The 21528-nt window shown below is 32.5% G+C and overlaps 1 long non-coding RNA gene across 1 annotated transcript in view; it reads left to right on the top strand.

Annotated features, from left to right (window-relative positions):
• Positions 1 to 21259, top strand: part of LOC129220271 (uncharacterized) — a 172484-nt gene extending 151225 nt beyond the window's left edge. Inside the window, exon 4 of the long non-coding RNA XR_008580456.1 lies at positions 21140 to 21259. This is a non-coding gene — a long non-coding RNA (uncharacterized LOC129220271). The remainder of the gene's footprint in view (positions 1 to 21139) is intronic.
• Positions 21260 to 21528: the final 269 nt, after the last annotated feature.

Here is a 21528-nt window from a genome sequence, read left to right as displayed (position 1 = left end):
AACATTTTCTAAGTAATCACTTTTAAATAAAAATAATAATGTATTTTCAGCTTCGATTTTAGTTATAAAACTGTAAAAGGAATGGATGTATCCCTTAAGCAAGTCGGGGAACGTAGCTCGGGAGGAAACTTTTGAGGGTGTTCGGTATATTCAAATAAGTGTCGGCGTGAAAGTGCGAATCCAAAAGATCCGATAAAATATATCTGTTTTTTTTTACATCTAAAGACGATATCTATAAGCTTGGTTCTCGCAAAAAAAAAAAAAAATTATGAGATAAAATAAAAATATCATTTCTTGGTTCCAACACTCAATAATTTCAGTTAATCTTAAAATCTTCATATTAAGATAAATGCTAAAAATAACACTGAAAAACAAATGTTAACGAATTTTCTGTTGCTCATTGTACTTTGGGTGTTCCTTATAGATTTCAAGGTGCTGAAAAAGAATATGTTTGCAAAAAATTTCTATCGCCCTCCAATTTTAAGAAATTTCATTTATGCGTTTTGGATTATATGGGCTATCTTGTATCATTAACAAGTTTACTACATTTTTCTTTTAAATGCATTTGATCCATAGGCATATATTTTTTAACTCATTACAGCGACAGAACATGTAACAAGAGAGTAGAAACCGAATTCACTTTGATAAGTTTGATGTTTGCGATCTTGAGCAGATGGCGCTAGGCATTAAATATCATTTCGGTTTCACGCAAGAACACTGTAGTTGAAGTTATCTTTTGGCACTTGGAAATGCCCTGCCATCGGTTATCATAGCTTGGTTTTAGACATTAAAAAAATCTTACGAAAATATGAAGATACTGCTTCATGAAATTGACTACTCACATCATAAATGGGGCATATGTACAGTAGGGTGTCCCGTCCATATATGAGAAAAAAAAATTTTTGAGCTACACTATCACAAGAGGTGTCAAAATTTGCGAAATTTTTCACAGATCACGAAAAAGGTAAAAAAAATGGAATTGCGTGTCATCTTGAGGGCTCTACCGCTCTTTGAAGTTTTGCATATTTTACATTTTTGACACACCTAAACGATATGATTTAAAAAATACAAAAATAAAGTTTAGAAAACATTTTATTTAAGAAACTAATGAAACAAAGCACAAGAAAAAAAATAAACAAACTACAGTTTATAAATAATGACAAAAGTTTAGAATTTAAACTTATTTTTGTGTCCAAAATTTGGCATTTCTGCGCGAGATTGCAACTTGGTTCTAACGAAGCCATCTCTAGAAGTAGCGTTAGTAACACTTTGTGAAGCCTGTGTTATTAGTTTAACACATCTTTCCACAGATTGTGAGTGGCAAGGAAAGTCAACGATTTCCAAGCTATTATCTTTTGCCATAATTTGAAGGTTCTCGTTAGAAATGTGTCGAAGAACCGGTGGTGCTGTAACCTGACACTCTTGCCAGACAATTATTTCCGTATAATCTTTAGCAGAGAAGTTAATTTTTGGTGTTTTAAATATTCTGCGTTTAGTGCTACTTTCAGCCTCTCTAGCTTTTTTTATTCTTCGTAATGCTAACTCCCGAATGTGCTCCCTATCATCAAACAACATACTGACCAGCAGGTTTTCTGGGTGCGCAAAAAAAGCATTTCTTTCGATAACAGAATACACAACAGATTTCAAGTTTTCAGGTAAAAATCGAGAGTACACAATCATTTGAAAAAGATGTTTGGCTGCTTCCTTAAAAGATGACTTTTGCTTGATTAAGAACCAAACTGGAGCGTACACTTTAACCACGTAGTTAACAAGTAATCGCAAATTTTCTGTTGGATTAAGAGTACCTACATAAAGTCTGAGTATAGGATTAGCAGAAGTAAGCCATCTCGAGTGCGCCATTTTTCCAGGTTGGCGATTTGCCAGCTCAGGACTACAGAAACCAGTTGATACAGCTTGACAAATCTCATAAAGATATTTTTGATCCGTGCTTAGTTCATCAACCACATTTTTCGGCAAATTAGGCAAATTACCATCCACCGCGCAAAAAGACAATGTCATTTTATTTTCACAATCAGCTAACTGTTTTCCAATAGGTCCGGAATATTCTTTAGGACCCAAAGTGCAACCATCTAAGGTCAAGAATAAATGACGAAGGGGTAATTCGTTGGCATGAAGCATACACACACACCATTGCAATGGTCTTTCCAAATACTCCTCTAAATATTGAATCACGCCACCCTTCCAATCGGTGTTTATTGCAGTTCCGTCACATCCAACGCAAATCACGTCTTCTAAATTCAATCAATGATCTTCTAATAGAGCTGTAATCGAAGTTACAATTGCCTTTGCAGGGCCACGACTTGGCGTTGTGTGTCCCAAATAAATTGATCCGGGTTCTGCTAAAATTGAGATGTGCTCTTCTAAAATTTCTTTGCGATGGTAACGAGCTCCTATTTTCTCATTTATCAGAGTCTTGTCTTTACGTCCATCAAAGTAAATGCTTTTTATAACAATACTTCCAATATCTTTGGAAGCTTCTTTCCGAGCTTTAGCTACAGCTCTGTGGATTTTGTTTTTATCAACAACTAGAGTTAAATCTTCTTTTGAAACCAAGCCGACATCAGCTAAAACTGCAGAAGCAACAGCAGCAGCAGATCGCGTCGACAAACCGTATCTATCACAGACCTTAGCAACTGTTGGCAAGATCAGTGTATTCCTATTTGTCGTTGAAGTTGATGGTGTCCCTGTAGAGGCAGTATTCGTCTCTGTTATGGGATACGTTTCTGGAGAAAATTCACGCATTGAATCGTCATCAAAATTTGCTGAGACAGAATCGTTATTTTCAGTAGAAGACTTTTTTGCTGCCCTTTCAAGTTTTCTCTGCTGTTGTTTCATTAATCTAGCTGTTTCTTTCTTATCGACACCTCTTATCACCATTTTCCTGTCATTTCTTTGATCCAACAAGAAAATTCTCTCATTGATGGGAACTTTTTTAGGTTTTAAACACGAACAAGACTCAAATACAGGGCACTTACAAGCCGCAACGTCGAAGAGCTTCTCAGATGACTCTAAAAAGCACTTCAGTTTATTTTCAAAACTATCACTTCGTTTGCTTCTGGGGTATCGTTTCAAATTGACGTACTTTTCGAAATAGAATTTTAATAATTGAATTACTCGTTCCTTAGTTACAATTGGAATTGAAGCTTTTGTCCAAATACTGTTGATTTTTTCAGAAACAATTGTATATATATCTGAACTGGAAGGGTCCTTTCCATTATGCATACATTTCTGTTCGCTCCTGACAAATAAAATAAATTTTATGACGTCTTTTACAGTAGGTAGCTGCCGATCATCAAGTTCCTTGTAGGATCCCAGTATAGCATAAGTAGTCTCACTACGTCTCGAACTCATTACTTAAAACTAACAGAATCGGCATATAACACTAACAATTGCAACTGTACTTTTATAGCATTGAAATTACTTTGGCTACGAAGAAAACACCCGTGAGTCAAGCCAAGAAAGCCCTCGAAACAAGTAAAAGGAATTAGCAAGTTGAAACCAAACAAAGTCGAAGTCGTCAGTAACATATTGTTGCATGCAAATCGAGACGTGGCGCCAAGCTTCGTGGACGATTCTACTGCGGAAATGGGGGTTATTCCCATATAGGCATTTACAGTAGTAATCACCGTATGTTTATTTATTTATTTTTTTTTCTGTTCGTGTTGATATTACGAATCACGATCTTTTTTATTTCAGCTGTCGAGCTTTTATTTCACAGTAAATTTATAACTTTATTCACAGTACTTCTTTTTCAGTTGCCATAAAAATGACAATTTTTCAAAACTTTGACGATCGGTAGAGCCCTGAAGATATAGTTTTATTCTATTTTTAGAATTATTTTTGTAATTTACGATCGATTTCGCAAATTTTGTGAGGTCTTGCATTAAGAAAAACGGAATTTTTTTTTTTTTCGGGACACCCTAATGTACAGTTTTTAAAGTAATTGCCATTCTCATTAGTCTTCAACTCTATTATGCAAAATATTGCTATTTTCTGTGCAAGTGGGACAGCATGAACATTATATCAAAAAGAAATGGCTAGAGCGCAAACAATATATTGCACGTGAAAACAAAAATCCAAAACGTTCCTCTCTTATTGATCAAAAAAAAAAAAAATAAAAAAAAAAAATAAATAAATAAAATAAAATAAATAAAGGATATATTCTCCCACCTTCACACATAAAGTCGGGATTAATAAAGTATTTCGTTAAAGCAATGGATAAAAAAGGGTGCAGATTTCAATATTTGCAGGAAGAAATCCCATCACTCACTTTTGCAAAAATTAAGGAGAGTGATTTCATGGACCCACAAATAAAAAAGCTTATGAAAGACCAAAATTTTGAAGCTCGTTTAAGTGATTTAAGAAGAACAGCATGGATTGATTTTTAAAATGTTATAACAAAATTCTAAGGAAATAATAGAAGTCCTAAATATGAAAAAGTAATTAAAGACACGTTAAAAAGCTACAGAACATTACTATATTCAATGTCATTGAAGAATTTTTTTGAGCAATCACATTGCTTATTGTTCTCATTTGACTATTTTGGCGTCCTTTGATTTAATTTTCCCCCCGCCTCCCTCTGCAGCGCCACCGCCGACCGGCCTCACGATGCTGCTCCTCTAGCAAAAACCTTCTCCAGGTTGCGTCATGTCCTACACACACAAGCATACATGAACACCTACACACACACACCTACACACATATACAAACACGCACACACACACTCAGGCCTGCATACAGACACAAACACACACGCCTGCATACACACGCACAGGTAATTGTGAAAAATATTTGAATTCAAGATGTCAAAATTCAAATTAATTTATTTATTTTTTATTTTATTTTATTTTATCTTTTATTTTTTGGCATCTCACCTGTATTTTCCCCCTGAAAGTATGGGAGCTGTGAGTGACGAGCATATGAAGCGCTTCCACAAGGATATTTCTGCAATTGAAGCGTGATATCAAGGACAGTTCACTCCTAATATGCTCGGGATTGCTGTTAGAATCCGCAGTTAAGGCATTCGTAGCTTCATAAAGTATGAAATTTAAGAAGTCTTTTTTTTACAGGTATCATTATTTTTTCTTAAAAATTCTCTTTCATTCTTCTACAACTTTTTGAAGAATATATATTTCATTCCTTTCATATTAATTTTAAGCTTTGTAATTGTTTATATAAAATGGTAAATGGCAAAAATATTGTACATGGGTTGAATAAATGTCATGAAATTGAGATTTCAAAGATTTTGGATTTTTTAAAAATCAGTGGGTGATAAAATATTTTTATTGTCATATTCTTTATCAACGCCTCCTGAAATATAAAAGTCACTACTCACTTATTGAAGAACAGAAACCTTGTTAACAGTGTAATTTGATTACAAAAAAATTAAAGTTAAAAATTGAGCAAAGACGAAATATAATTTTAGTAAAAGATGTTCTCTTAAAGCTGTATATCACCACATTTTGTGTTAAGTGCCCTAATTTCATTGAAATTTAATAGATGAAACACAGTTTAAGATTTATTAAGAAAATTTTTCAGAACTAAAGTATTTTTATTTTTTATAAACTTGGAAGTTAACTTGGGGAAAAGCGATACCCATCAGATAGGTATCACTCGGGGCAGACCACCTCCTCTCAAAAAAAGTATTTTGCCTTAGCAAAAAAGTTTTTTTTCTCTCAAGTTACAGCTTTGAAAAATAAAAAGTACACGATTGATCAACGTTAATTTGTTAAACATTAATGGGGTGCAAATTAATCATTTCCAATTTTTTTTTAAATGGGATTTTTAAGTAATTTTACTTTTGAAATGGCAGTTATTTTAAAATTTGATTTTAAATTTGAATTTTTAACGTTGTATGCACCTTAGGTTTACAATAAAACTCAACGCAAAAATTTCATAATAAGGAAGTTATATTTCAATTTCTGTTCAGGGCTATTTTCCGCTTCTCATGAGAGGGAAAATTGAAAAAATAAATAAATAAATAAAGCCGGAATCTGGCATTTCAAAATCCAGGAGTCGGAGTTGGAGTCAAACATTTTCCATACGACTCCGCAGCCCTGGTTTCATCATCCTAAACTATAAATACCGTGTTTTAATTAATGCCTTATTTTTATTTATGTATCTTAATTTGTACATCAATTCTAAAATGTTATCACAAGTAGTTTATCTAAAATCGAAATAAGTATATAAATAAATAAATACCAACGCAGTATACAACATTTTCAGTCTATCTTTGAAACAAATTTTGGGATCTTTTTCCTATGAAAAAGAGCAAACTATTCGTCGGCACACTATTCCACCGAAATGATTTCCTTTTTGCTGCCCCGATTCATGTAAAACGCTTACCTAAATTAGATTTTTCCATTTATCCCGAACTCTTTTCTCTGACTCAGCTGCGGGCATCAAACCCTGACACGTGATTGAAACTATTCTATTTGCCCGGGGAGCTGAGATTCCATTTTCAGGAGACCTCTTTTCGAAGTAAATCATATATTGTCAGGTGGGAATTCATGTGGTTGTGTTGGTATGGAAGACTGGTAAAACGGGAATGTTCGAGAATGCTTATTTTTTTTTCTTTGAAGATATTTAAAAGTATGTTATAAGTAAATTTTCGAAAGGAGCAACTGATTTGAAATACATTTTCTAAAGAGTGCTTTTAAAAAATATTTGATGCATTAGGAATTTTTTTTCTCTCAATATCCTAACTCAAATTTCTTTGATAAATTATAATGAGTTTAAATGAGTTATAGATAGCAAACATACACTAGGGCAGCGATTCCCAATCTTTTTTTCTCTGCGAACCCCGTCCAACATCAGAAATAAATTGGCAAGCCTTGTGCAGTGCATTAAGTATTAAGCAACGAGCCAAAAAAAAAAAAAACGCCCGCACACACACAAAATTGCGGAGATTTTTTAGTTTGAAGGTATTCAGTAGTTTGTAACAGGAGTGAAAACATAATTGCAGAATATAGAAGTACAAGCATTGCTACAAATTGAAATGATAGCTAGAAAATGAATGCAAAACAATTTCCATAAAAAACGAACCCACTGGTTATTCTTTGTTAAGTTTCAGTCTTTTTTAAAAGATTCAAAATGTAGCAGCTAATGTAGCAGGAATAAAGAAGCTCCAAGTTTAGCTGGAAAATATTCGAGTTCAGGCTTTCATTAGGTTCTGCATTTAGTTTGCTTCTGTATTTATCGCGGTATGTCTTGAAAATCTTTTTTACTTCCTTTTACAAAAAAGGAAGTATTGTATTCGCAAAAAAAATTTCACTCAAAAATCGGCCTTAATTTCCATTTTACTCACCCCCAAATGAATGTTGAGTTTTTTTTTCTACCCGACCACACGTACATATGTACCTAAGAACGTATAGACGCCCGAAATATCCATTTTGAAGTTTCCCGAGTTAATTACAACGATTTTTCTCGTGACGTCTGTATGTACGTATGTATGTGCGTATGTGTGTATGTGTGTATGTATGTCGCATAACTCAAGAACGGTATGTTCTAGAAACTTGAAATTTGTTACGTAGATTCCTAGTGGTGTCTAGTTGTGCACCTTCCATTTTGGTTGCATTCGGGTGTTTCGAAAGGGATCTTTTGCACCTTTTTGGGGGGAATTCATTGTTAATTTCAATGCAAACTCAAGTGGTGTTATAATTTGGCGGATACTTGGCGATATATCGTCAGTCTTTTGGTCACCAAGTTTTGTCGCCAATTTGGCGACAAATCTGGCGGTTTTTTTTTAAATCTGGTTTCAATGTGGCCATTGTTGGTGATATTTAGAGAGTTAGAGAGAGAATCCCATTAAAATTGCAATAATAGGGAAATAACATTAAATTTGTGTAAAAGGAAGTCATGTGATGCACACATCAGCTCGTTTCTTATACAAACGTTGTCCAAATGAGTAAAAAATTTAAAACATCTTTCTCTGACGCAGCATTTATCAGTTAAACTGAAGACAGAAGTAAATCAAAGAATGATCTTCAACAATACTTTTTTCACACTTCTCTCAGATTAAATAAATAATGTTTTTTCTAAGAGTAAAATTTGAACCTCTAAATGTGTACGTTTTTGAAAAAGATTCGAAATAGATCTGCAAGTATGCTAGCATTTGCGTCCAAAAAGTATCAAATGGGCAAGAGACAAATGAATAAATGATAGCAAAAAACGCTTGAACTTCATTTCAAACTATCATGCTAAATTTCCACCATTGCAATATTATTTTCACTAACCCCCTTAAAACCTTTTGCGAACCCACAGGTGTTCGCGAACCACCGGTTGGTAACCGATGCACAAGGGTAACGACACCAGTAACAGACATGCTTAAGACATTGCTCTCAGGTTAACTCAATTTTCCGACTCTTTTAATGTAGTTAGACTTTTAAAACTATTTTTATTAATGTAATTACACCTCACCTAATGTTTGGCTGCTTCTGGATCCTATGAATTAATAATTCTATTTTTATTTGTTCAATTTCGAAAAAAGTCTGATCTCCAGTTACAGGCATCGACAAAAAATGTGCAAAAGTTCTTTATTTTTAGATCTAAAACCTCATTAAATTCAAATGAACATGGAACACCGGCAGACCTTGTGATGGCTGTTCATAACCTTCCACCAGTCTTGTAAATATGAACTGGCTCATAAAAATCACTCTTATAACAGTAGATGGTTGCACCGTGTTCATGGGTCGCAGCAACATCAGTTGTATCCGTCTAAAATTATTATTATTTAAATCCAAACTTACGACTGTCGGTTACTGGACCCTTGTCTGTTACTGGTGCCGTTACCCTACATCTTAAAAAACTAGTGGGTTCTATTTTCAGGAGGCCTCCTTTCGAAGTAAATCGTATAGTGTCGCATGGGAATTCATGTGATTGTATTGGCATGCACGACTGGTAAAAGGGGAATGTTCCAGAATGCATATTTTGAAAATACTTAAAAGTATTTCATAAGTAAAATTTTTCGAAAGGTCAAATGATTTTAAATATATTTTCCAAAGACTGCTTAAAAAAACATTTGATGTATTCGGAGAATTCTTTTCACTCAATATTCCAACTCAAATTTCTTAGGTAAATTAATGTAAGTTTATATGAATTATAAATAGCAAACATACACCACATCTTAAAAAAACTAGTATGTTGACCACAACAAAGTTTTCTTCTTATGAGTTTTTGACGTTTAATTGCTCATTCAATTGCTACTACAAAATTTTGCTATTCGCAAAAGCGGAAAGCTTTAGATAATATGGAAATTGTTAATCTAAATTCATTAGCTTTAAATTTTTGGTATCTCTGCAAGAAATGTTTTCATTTACATTAGTAAACAAAGATAAGGATATATCTATTTATTTGCATAGGGTTACCTTACTAACACAAGGCTACCAAAATAAAGTAACTCACGCGTAGATTTGATGATCGTGCCAATTTCCTAGTTATCAAAATGTTCCCGCAAAAACTGAATCAAAGAACGAAAATTGAAACCAATTTCAAAACATTGTTCATTTCATCCACAAAAATGTTATTTATCAACAAATAGAAGATGACCACTAATAAATATTTTTAAAACATTGAAATTTTTTCTATCGTTTGTCAATAGTTAAATAGTTTTTTGGAGCAGACGACATTTTAATATGAATTATCTTTCACATTGTTTTTTTAATTACGATATTTTTGTTCAAGAAAATTATGGCAAAAATCAGTCTTCCTTGGAGAAATTAACGCCAAAGTTGAATCAGTGCCTGTTTCTGTATAGGCTCACATTTACCCCAAAATTTATCCAAAATGTAGTATTCCTTTTTGAGATATAGCACTCGCAATAAAGAGCATAGTAGAGAGTTGTCAAAAACGTCTCAAATAAGCTGGTATAGAATTGCCCGTAATCTAAAAAAGAAATGTCTGATAATAAGTTGGTTTTTAAATTTAAACCTTTGTTTTCTAATGTAATTTTTGTGCCATCCCATAATAAGAGGCAATCCATGTAATAAAAACTTTTTCCAGGTTTTATTGAAACTTTTAAATAACATTTTTGTTTAAAAGACTAAACTAATCTGATCCTAAAATTGTAATCCTTGTTATTCGCTTAAGTTGTTGATTTTTCTGTACTCAAGTCACTTGTAGGCGACAAAAAAAAATGTGCCCCGTATAAAGTATTTATCATATGTTTTCGAAAAAAAAAAAAAGAACGCAGTAATTTATTAAGCATAAAAAATAAAGAAAAAAGGGTTTAAAAGTTTTTTCGCTTTTGTTAAAACAAAATTGGAAAAGAAAGAAAGAAAGAAATGAATAATTAGTATTTATTACTAGAGAATTAGTAGAACGTGTTTTCAAAATGTTATAAGTAGTTTCAGTGAACGTAGTAAAAGAGAAAATAATTAATACGGTCATGTTAACTACAAATACTTACAAAGAGAAAAAAAAAGTTAAGATGTGGAATAAATAGTTAGCATGTTGCTAAAAGAAATAACAGTTACTGGATTTTTTTATGGCAATTAATTTTTTGATTTTGGATAGTTAATAAATGTACTTTCTTTTTTCGCTGCTAATGGATTAATCTATTTTTAGAGCAACAGTTTTCATGAAAAAACGTTACAACGTTTACATTGTTTTTCCAAGTAAATATTTTTTGATATGTCTTTGCATTTAAGAAAGAGGTTACAGCAAAAAATTAAAGGATTTCAAAGTAGAATTGGGATCATGAATTATTTCATAATTTTGTCAAACATTTCAGAAATATAAGACATTTAGGAGCAAAGAACGGTAGATGACGAATTGGGAGATACTAATGCAAATAACAAGAAATCACTTTGGTTTGTAGTAAGAAATGTTGGTTAGTCGTAATCTTGACAAATGTTATCATCTAGCATGATTTCCAACATAAATGTCTTAATTTATATACACTGGCCTCAAAAAGTTAAGGTACAACCGGTTTTTTGCGTCTAATTTACAAATGAATAAATGTAGAAATAAAAAATTTGGAAAATGAGTGCATTAAATTGTTTTTATTGAATGCGTCATAGAAATTTGTATACGTGTATTGAAAAACATTTTTTTTTAAAGCAATCTTTGCGGAAAAGTCCATTTTTGAAGAAAACAAAAAAACACAGTGTTATGTAGAAAAATATCATAGAAACAATACAAAAATGGGTTATAATAAGGAATGCGTCCCCTCCTAACTTGAATTCATTGGCGGCATCGATTTTGCATACTGTTTATTAAGTTGTCGGACACCAGATTAGGAGGCGAAGACCAGACACAGAGTAAGCCTTGTTTCAGCTCATGTAACGCCTTTGGAGGAGGGTTTAAAGCATAAACCTGTCTGCCAAGATAGTCCCAAAGATGTTTTATCGGATTCAGGTCTGGAGATCGAACTGGCCATTCCATTCGTTCCAAACCATGATCCTCAAGATACTCCTCAACAATCCGAGCTTGGTGAGGTCGTGCATTATAATCCATCAAAATGAAGTCATTACCAATAGCATATGGGCGCACATATGGATCAAGGATCTCATTCCGATATCTCAGACCAGTCCGAGTTCCTTCATGGAACAAATGCAGGTCAGTGTGACCACCGAGCGAGATATCTGCCCAAACCATGATTTCACCACCTCTATAACTGTGGTCTTTCAACAGTGTTGGATTGATGCTTTCTAGTGCACTGTTCTTCCTAGATCAGTAGATGCCCTGAATCACTTTCCAGTGTAAATATGGACTAGTCTGTGCACAGCACAGAAGCCTATTGCTGCTGGGTCGAGGGAACATGTTCTCTTACCCAGAATAAGCGGATCTTTCGCTGTGGTTCGTTGAGAAGAATACACACAACTGGCCGTCTTGCATGGAGATCTGAATTGTGTGTTTTGCACCGTAGTAACGGAGATTCCCTTTCCTAATGCTGCAAATTGCTGTGCAACGAGCTGTGGCACAGCAGTAGTTCTTCTCCTTCGGGCCGAAAGAACTAGAAAACGGTCTTCTGCAGGTGTTGTAGCTCATGGTCAGCCTGGAACAGGTCTTCTGGGCATAGAATCTTCGGATTGGTATCGATCCAAAAGTCGCTGAACAACACTACGAGACACACTGAGACGTCTAGCAGCATCAGCCTGTGACCATTCCATAACTTTCCATCTAACTAGCCTCCACCTAAACGAATCGGGTAAACGACATATCTGGGACAGGGGATTTAAAAAGCCGTGACATTTAGGTAAAATTTACTACTCAAAGGAGATTCTACATCCTATGTGGGGCAATTGATGGTACATTTCCCTCAAAATTTCTTATACATATAATATTAAAATGGGCTAAAAGTTAAAAGTTTGTTCGTCTAATGAGCTTAAGTCGTGTGATTTGTTAAGCAAAAAAAGAAATTCCAATTACTTTTTCTTCTGGTATTATTTAAGGGAGTTCACCTGTTACGTGAGGGACACACTTCCGGACATCAGCTTTAGAGCTCTTGATTCGAGTAATAATCCGTCGGGCCTGTTTTGCAAATTATTTAAAACATGCTTTGCTTTCGTACTAGTTCGTTTTTTAGGCTTAAAAAGAAACAAATAGTTTTTTTACCCCCTACCCCCAATAAACCCCAATCATAAAAATGTTCTGACCGATACGTAGTAGTTTTATCATCAAAGTCAAAAGAAATATTTATGAAATATAACAAACAAAATATTTTTTTCTTTGAAACCACACATGCGACTTCTTGAGCAAAAATATTTTTCTTCTATCACGTTTTCAAATTAAGTATAGACTTGCCATTTGCAGGACAAATGTCTGTTTTTTCGTGGAATTGCTCTTAAACAAATGCTGTAGCTTCGTTAACATTTATAGATATTAAAATTATGATGCTGCTACCAAAACCTTTAAATTCTCGCTAAATTAGGCGACTTTTCTTCAAAGTTCATTACACTTAAAGACGACATAATTTGACAACGGGGGGAGGGGACAATTTATGCGTAAAAACATGTTTTTCTGTGCTCTTTTAATCGCTACTCAGGAAAGGATGATAAAAGGTAGTGGTTTACTTCACTTGGCGCTGATTTCTAAAATTTAAGAAATATGCAGGTCCGTTAAAATTTGAGGATTGAAAATTTTTAGGAATTGAACTCTCTATATACCAAATATAGAAGAAACTTTAAAACAATTTTTTTTTGTTTTCTTTGTTTTTATTTTTACTTATTGGGGGCAAAGATACCCAATACGACGGTATTTGTTTAAATAAAAATATCTATTTTTTTATATATGAATTTGACATGTACGAAATATGTCGGAACTATTCGTGTAAGAGTTAATACTTTGTTGTCGTGACCAGAAACAGTGATCTGACCTGTGCTTTTTTTCGTGAGAGAAAAATGAACTTTCATAACGCAATTCGTTTTCTCTGAAGAGCAAAACCAATTTAAAAACCGATTTTTGAATCTTTTATTGGTCCTGTTTTTAATAAGCAAAGCAGCTCAAGGAAGCAGTAGAAAATAAGGGAAAATATATCAACCGAAGCCGTCTTCAGAAGTAATTGGCTACTCTGGTAAACAAATCTTCGCAATCAATCACTATGCAATGCTTTTTTGCGCAACACCATTTATCTTCCATGAAAGCTTCGTATACAATGGATGGAATTAAGGCCAATTTGTGAATGGAGAGCAATATAAATTGATTAAATCAAGAGTTTGCAGGACGTGTCCCAAATGTCATCAGTTCACTTTTAGATGCAATTGTGTTTTTGAAGCATGAATGCTTTTTGCCTCTTTAGAAGCTACACGAGACGGTTCAAAAAATACATTTGATTGTACTTTTGTATTGGAATTTTGTTTTTGCTCCTAGATAGAAGATTACATTATTTGAAAAAAATTTCGCTGGAGATATTTTGTAAATGACAATGCATAGGAAGAACTCGTTTGAATTGGATATGTGAAATTACGATTATGTTACATTTAAGAACTTTACAACGTTATTCAGCATTAATAATTAAAAACTCCAAAAAGGGGAAAACTGCAAAGCAGCAAAAAGAAGACTTCAACTAGAGTGTTAGCAGCAGTTGAAATTGGAGAATGCATACAGTTCAACTGAAAAATCTGCACTGAAGAATATGTTTTGTTCTAATCACTCGCCCAACCTTCCTACTACAATTAAAATATTAATAATGACGAACTCATCAACTAGCTTTTGAAATTATGAAGCAAACACATTTTAGCACAACCATTAATTTCTGTCTTGTCAGCTCAAATGGGTCACTTTAAAATGGTATGACCAGTTTTAAATGTCGATTGTTAATACAGGTTTTTCTCTATAAGGAATGATATGTATTGCTTGGAATATTGTTGGGAATATTGCTTGGAATGGATAGTCTGAAATGGATCTAAGAATAGGTGGATTTTTTATGCGTGAGAGCAGATGAATTATTTTTTTGAAAAATAAATAAATAAATAAATGAGTACTTAATGCAGTGAGGTAAGTTTTGGAAGAGCTTGGCATTTTTCTCCTTGAAATGGTTACTGCTTTATAAATGTAATGAGTACTGCACAAGAACATTTTTTCAATCTGAAGTGCCGTTTAAAAAAATGCATTTTGTTTTTTGATTTGATTCCTGGTAGGTAAAAAAGCAAGTAGGGGAGAATGGCCTAAAGTGGGTATGTCGTCCAAAGCTGGTAGGCAATTGTATACCGCCACATGGTGTGCAAGCAGCGATGCATTCGTATGTCGTGTTTACCTGAATAACCCTCCGAGTTTTAATCAGTCCCAGTGAAGCAGCGGTGAAGAGGCATGACGTAACCAGATTTAAACTACAAAAAATGATACATTTCTTTAAAAAAACTGAAGGGTTGTAACTTGTGATTAGTCGCAGAATAACTTTTTTTTTTATTGTCAACAATATTACGTTATTCTGACACTATCCGCCTACAAACTACGATGGTCATTCTGTTTTTTAAAATTAGTAGTTTACGGCTATAAATATTGAAAAAAAAACAGGATTTTGGGAAAAGTAAGGGGGGTAAAGTGGATATACCCGCTTTCTATATGTTTTGTTGGAAAATGTACTGACTCAGATTTTTTATTTAAATTGGATTGGATAGGTATAACTTAAAAAATATTTTTAATGATGGAAATTTGCTAGTCTATTGATTTAATCCTTTTGAATTTAAGTTAAAAATGTAACTTTTTTAAAAAATTTTTTGTAATGGCAGTTAGCTAGTCAATTGCTATAATCATTTATTATTTCATATTTGACTGATAAATATACCAAACTACCATTAGTTAAGCTTCCCCGCTTTACCGGAACTGCTTAACCGCTTTAGGCCCCCTGGTATAGCAAAGCGGGTTTTTCGAGTGTTTGTAATGTTTGATAATAAATATAAATATCAGGTGTGAAACATTGCAAGAATCACTTTTTATTTTAAAGTACAAGATCCCTTCTAGGATATAAAATAAAATTCTTACGATAAAAGGCCAGAAATAACAGGTTTCGATCGTTCTTCGTTAACCCACCCTCTTTTATATGATTTCTTGGTTACAATACTCAAGAATTGCTGTTAATCTCAATGTCTTTTTAATTTGAGAGGAGAAGTATATGCAGTATAGTAAAAGCTGTTCGTTTGATACTGCAGATCCACCTGTTTCCTGGCTCATTTTTTAAATTATATTTGTTTTATTTCAAACTTCTAGTTCGAAAAAAGATAAGAGAAATAGTCTTTGGAATAAATTTTTTTAAATATTTTTTTTTCTAACTTCACAACGGAGAAAAATCTTTGATTGAGTGATTTGGTTGTTGTTATTGACCTGAAATAGCTCGATGTACAACTTATCGATTTGTTGCGTAATAGTTGAATTAGGAAGTTTCAAATAACGGAGGAAAGGCTTTTTCAAAATTCATGGTTTGGAACTGGTGTTTGTAGTAAATACTTCATTTTTATCTTAGCATAATTTTTACTGCGGAAACATCATGGATTTAACTTGAACTCTTCTTAGCTATTTCTAAAGATTTTATGATCAAATGAACTAAGAATGCTTGTAGTATTTTACTTGGTTCAATATGTTTCTTTTTTGACTTTGTATAAAGTAAACAACTTGTGATGCAAAAATATTGTGTACTACCTAAGTTTAGAAGGAAAGAACTTTCTACGGTATAGTGGCAGGAATATCGTAAGTATCTACAGTATACAATACAGAAAAAAATGTGATGCAAGTGTACATCAGCACGGGTTTCGTAATCATTGTATAATCTATGGTTATGTTGCAATAGGTCTGTGAAGTGTGTCGATTGTGATGTGTACAAGCTAATCTACTGTTCCGTCTGTTGTAATTTTGTGTTAACTTTTCATAGCAGATTAATGTTTTAGTTAAATGTCAGAAAAACGTAAACACAGTGTCTGCACAGTAAAAGAAAATGTTGCACAAATTCCTAGACAAAGGAAGGAGTGATAGAAAATTGGCTTATGAGTTTGGTGTCTGTGTAGGGCTGCTATCAAAGACTGGAACAAAAAAGGGCTAAAATTAAACGTTTCTGTGCGATGACAAGTGATAAAGACATTGAAAACTGCGATTATTCAGAAGTTTTCTTTCATCTAGTTTTACTTCTCAAACTTTTCCTATTTTTCCATATTTCGAATTTCTAATGTACCACTGTACAAATAAACTGATGGATTTCTAACATTAACACCAGATTACAACTGTTTCGAGGCTGACAAACTGAGCCTTATAATCAGAACAAAATATAGTTTTGCAGCAACCCAGAAAATTAGCAAATTTCTGGGACATGTTAAAAAGTGTCACCATGCCGATCAGAAAAATGCATGCTTTAAAAGGGTTTCAAGCCCGGCCCATTTAGCGGAAGCACTAAATTCTAATTTGGAAAAACAAAAGGCCATAGCTGTAGTATTTTAAAGTCAAATATTTACGTTAAAGCATTTAATGATAGCGTTTGTAATCATATTTAGTATGAAAAAAACTAATGTATGAAATTATATTCGGAAAACTCAATGGTCTCACATTTGCAACAAAAAAGATCAATATCGTGCCATATAAGCAGGCATATAAAACGAACTAGTTTTAAATAAAATTATGCCTGCGCCGAATTGAGGATTTTTTCTGACAACTTGAACTTCTCTCATTTTATTTCCAAAGAAATTCGAATAAGAAAATGGCGCAAAACGGATAAGAAATCTCCGAAGAGGGATTAGGTTCTTTTTCTAGAAATTTGTAAGTTATATACTTTTGGAACTCATATTAGATAAATCGGATTTGCTACTTTTTTTTAGAATAATATATTTCTTGTGAAATGGACCTTTTCTATTTAATGGTCTAAAGTAAGAATGGACTTTAAAGAATAACTGAGTAAAGAAAATTGAAACATTTGAAAACCAATGGTAACTTTTAGATTTCCGATTTTATCTTCGGAACTACTTAAATTGTTTTCTCTACCAATTCTTTACTTTAAATGCATTTTCCCTTTTGGTGTAAAGTATGTTTTTTGGTTAAAATAAACTAGCAGATTTTTTTGTGAAACTAAGGCTTTTTACCTGAAAGTTAAACTTACATATTTCGAATGTGTATCAGTAAATCTAAATATATTTCTTTGTTTATTAAATACTGTTGAATTCTGACCGGTATCTGATTTACTCAAAGTTTGGCATGCATTAATTATAGAATGCATTAATTACTTCTCTAAAAACTTTTCTGTGGGGTCATTAGTTTTCGTAGGGGAGTCCGGGGCAAGATGACGAATGTCTTATTTTTTCCATTTCCTACTAGGAAGCAGCATCAACTGGATACTACTGGTTCTCCTATCGGCTGTTCGTTCAGCAATAGTATCGCCTTCCTTGATGGCAATGAAGATGAATTCTTTCAAACAGGCAGTCCGGGGCATAATGACGGTCCGAAACACGAGGCAAAATGACAATACTTTCTACTTTTAGTGCTGCAATGACAAAAGTGGTGGCATGATGAATGTTCCAATTGTGAAAATGGCATTTTTTATTTGTGACTATTGTTAGCTGCACAACTAAACACTTCAGTATTACATTGCAATTCATTACGTTTAATTTGATGCTTTGTAAGATGTAAAAACAGTTGTTATTTGTTAAACTATGTAATATATTCAAAAGATAAAATGTGTTCAACCTTTTTCGGTGTTGTCATCTTGCTCCAAAGCCTTGTCATCTTGCCCCAGTACTGGGGCAAGATGACGTTTTGTTAAGGTTATGAAAAAAAGAATATTCTTCATTTATTTTATTTGAAAAATTGAATGGTATTACATTTAATACTACAAAGGACTATTCAAACAGCTCATGTAAAGTTAATTCTATTATCTTTAAAAATACATTAATAAACAAAAAAATTCTTAGCATAGTCACCGTCTTGCTCCGGTCTCCCCTACATATTATTCTTCCACAACAAGAAAAAAAAATTATATATATATATATATATATATATATATATATATATATATATATATAAATATACTGTCGATACAGGGGAGCGAGAGTACGGCCCGCCCCGGCGTCACCCGTCTGGAGGGGGGGGTGACACCCAAAAAGAAATTGAAAGATTTTGAAAAATATGAAAGTGAAATGCATTTTTAAAACTACAAAATTGAAAATTTTTGCCGAGAGAAAAAAAAAAAAAAACCCCGGAGCCTTCCCTCTCTTCTCACAACGCATCGTGGAGTGATTATTATACTCAGGATTTGGGTTCACATTGTCAATACATAGACCTAGTAGTGACTTACTCGTATTTCTGTGCACACCACTAAATGCAACTACATTTCTTGAGTTACTCTGTAAATAACTACATATCGAACCCTAAGTTATACCTTAACACTTTGTTTTGTGCACAAATAAGTACATTGCATAACATTTCGATACGTCAAAGATTACATCCGGGTAACGTTTCGGGTTTTCACAGGTTTCCACCTGAGCAATTGTCTATGCGAAAGCATATTCTGAATCCTACTAGTTTCATGAATGTACACTTCAAGCTGTTGGGGAAATAATTTATCAACCAATGTGAAAATATACCCAACTTCTTCATCAGATGTTTCGCCTGGAAATCCATGGCCCTGTAAAATTGACTGAAACCCAAACTAAGGGCAAAGCACAGTATGTCCACACGATATCCACTTCAAAATTCTATTTTCAGTTCTTCCTAAATTGGAGCTTACGAGTCCTAGTTCTAAATTCGATGATTCTACTCTTTCTGTATTTCTGAAAAGGTCTAAAACCCACTTCAATTCATTTAAAAACATCCTGGAATTTTGTGAAGTCGATAAAAAGAGCACATGCGTAGTTTAAGCAAGTAAATCTTCTTGTTTTTTTTTTTAATGAGTCCGCTGATATTGTGGGAAAATTTGCGCATATTCTTTTTCCAGGAAAAAGTTTGCACATAAGACGTTTTCTCGTAAAAAAATGTCTGAACCTTTTTTAATCAAAGTTAAAATGTACTTAACATCACAAATATGTAGATTAACTAACTTAAATATTTTTAACAGGTCTACTTAATAAACAAAGTTATTTGTTTAACGTAATCAGGTTTTCCAGTAGTTTTTCGTTTGTTTTGAAGGAGATACAAGTCCAAACTTCAATGTACTCCTATTTGCTCTTTTGTCATTATAAAAACATTATATATTGTAAGCTAACATATTATTTCATGAAAACAAAAGATATTTTTAAAGCATTTTTTGTATTAATATCCTTTAAAAGTATATTATACGTCAAAGGCGTATACCATGTATGTTTTAACGAAACATTCAACGAAAGAACGTTTCCCAATATTCCTTTGGGTCGGCCCCAACCTTCGTGGAACGCTCAAGCACCGCTAGGTGTTGTTAACACTTCTGTTGTAAGCCTCTGGTATATTCTTTTCTTTTGAAAAAACAAATAATCAAAATATACCGTGAGACTTTTGCGCATGTTCATTGATGCCGGAAAGTGCTGTATTAAATAAGCGGTATATATATATATATATATATTAATATTTTAAATGGAACTTTACAGATTTTGTTTTCCAGTATTCCTTTAAATGCAAGCATAATAATCTACTTTTCAAAACAAAAAGAAAGCCACATTAAATGCCTTCTTTTTATCTTTCATGAAAAAATATTCATATTTTGGAGTTTTGCAACCATGGAGCTTTAAGATAGTTTTGGTATAAATTTTCAAGAAATTGCACAACAAAGGTACACTTTCAAACTTATTGGTGTTTTAGTTGCTAATGTGTTTTTGCACCAAAAAAAGTTGAGAAAAATAAAAATTGCACAAAATCAAAAATTTTTAAGTGAACATTGAATGCTTGTATCGAAGCTACAATCGGTATTACGTGATAACACAGACATATGTTCCACATTTCTTTAAATTCAAGAAGTGTTTACTTGTACCTTTGAAACACTTGTATGCAACTACTTTGTTTTTATTTAGTTCAGTGTAGAGACGTTTATGATATGAAATATTATATTTGAAATTTTCTTTACGTAGTAACATAAATTATATCTGAATTATTAATTATCTTTAACAAATAACAAAATGAATGCTTTAAGATATTTTCAAAAATTTTATTGCTCAAATATGTTTAAACGATATTGTAAAAAAATGTTATGAACGAAATTTCTTTCGTTAAGTTACAACCTTTTACCACAATTATATCTTGTGTTGAAAAATAAAATTTGCTTAAAAATCATTTTTTTTTTATTTTTTTGCGATTTGTATATGCTTTAGTCAGTTAATACAGTTGCAACCAGAAAGTAAAATTAGAAATTTATATTTTTTGAAAAGCGTTTTTTTTTTTCATAAAAAATAATTTGTGCAAAATAGAATATTTAAAAATGTTTTTCATCATCGGCAAAATCATTCAATTTATTTTTTCGTGATCAAATATCAACAAATGATAATTATATGTAGTTTTTTTGTAGCTTAAAGTTGTATTTTTTTCGAGTTCCTGCAGGTTCATAATTAAATTTTTATTGTATTCAATATTCAATTCAAAGATAGGATAAAAAACATTTGCCTCGATACAATGTGTTTTTATTAAACGTTAATGTTTTGCGTACATCTGAAATGCATTTTATTTAATTAATTTTTAGAAGTGAATATTTAGAAATGAAATTTATACATCAAGTCAAAAAGAAATATTTTTGCACTTTCAGGTTGAGGAAGTTAATGATGCGTAAAGAAAGGTGAGTTTTATTTTTTGCTTTGAAGAAAATTGCTTTAGAATAAAGTATACTGTTTAAAACTGAAAATGTAAATGATAGAAAGAATTTTATTACTTAATAATCAATTACTGCAAAAAAAAAAAAAAAAAAAAAAATCAAAGACTTTAAGCATTTCTTCTTACTTTTAAAAACTAAAATACTATTTTTTGACCTTTTTTTCATGCTGTAACTTTGTTTGAACAAATAAAATCAAATTCATTTATGAAAAGAAAATGTATTAAATTTGACAATATTGAAAGAAAAAGAAAAAAATAATTAAATAAATAAATGAATACTAACTAAATAAAGACCTGTTTTTGAGACAAAATATTAAGACGGTC

The sequence above is a fragment of the Uloborus diversus genome, chromosome 4, assembly GCF_026930045.1.
Source record: "Uloborus diversus isolate 005 chromosome 4, Udiv.v.3.1, whole genome shotgun sequence".
In the NCBI taxonomy this organism is placed as follows: Eukaryota; Metazoa; Arthropoda; class Arachnida; order Araneae; family Uloboridae; genus Uloborus; species Uloborus diversus.
This window is presented reverse-complemented; position numbering and strand designations above follow the sequence as displayed.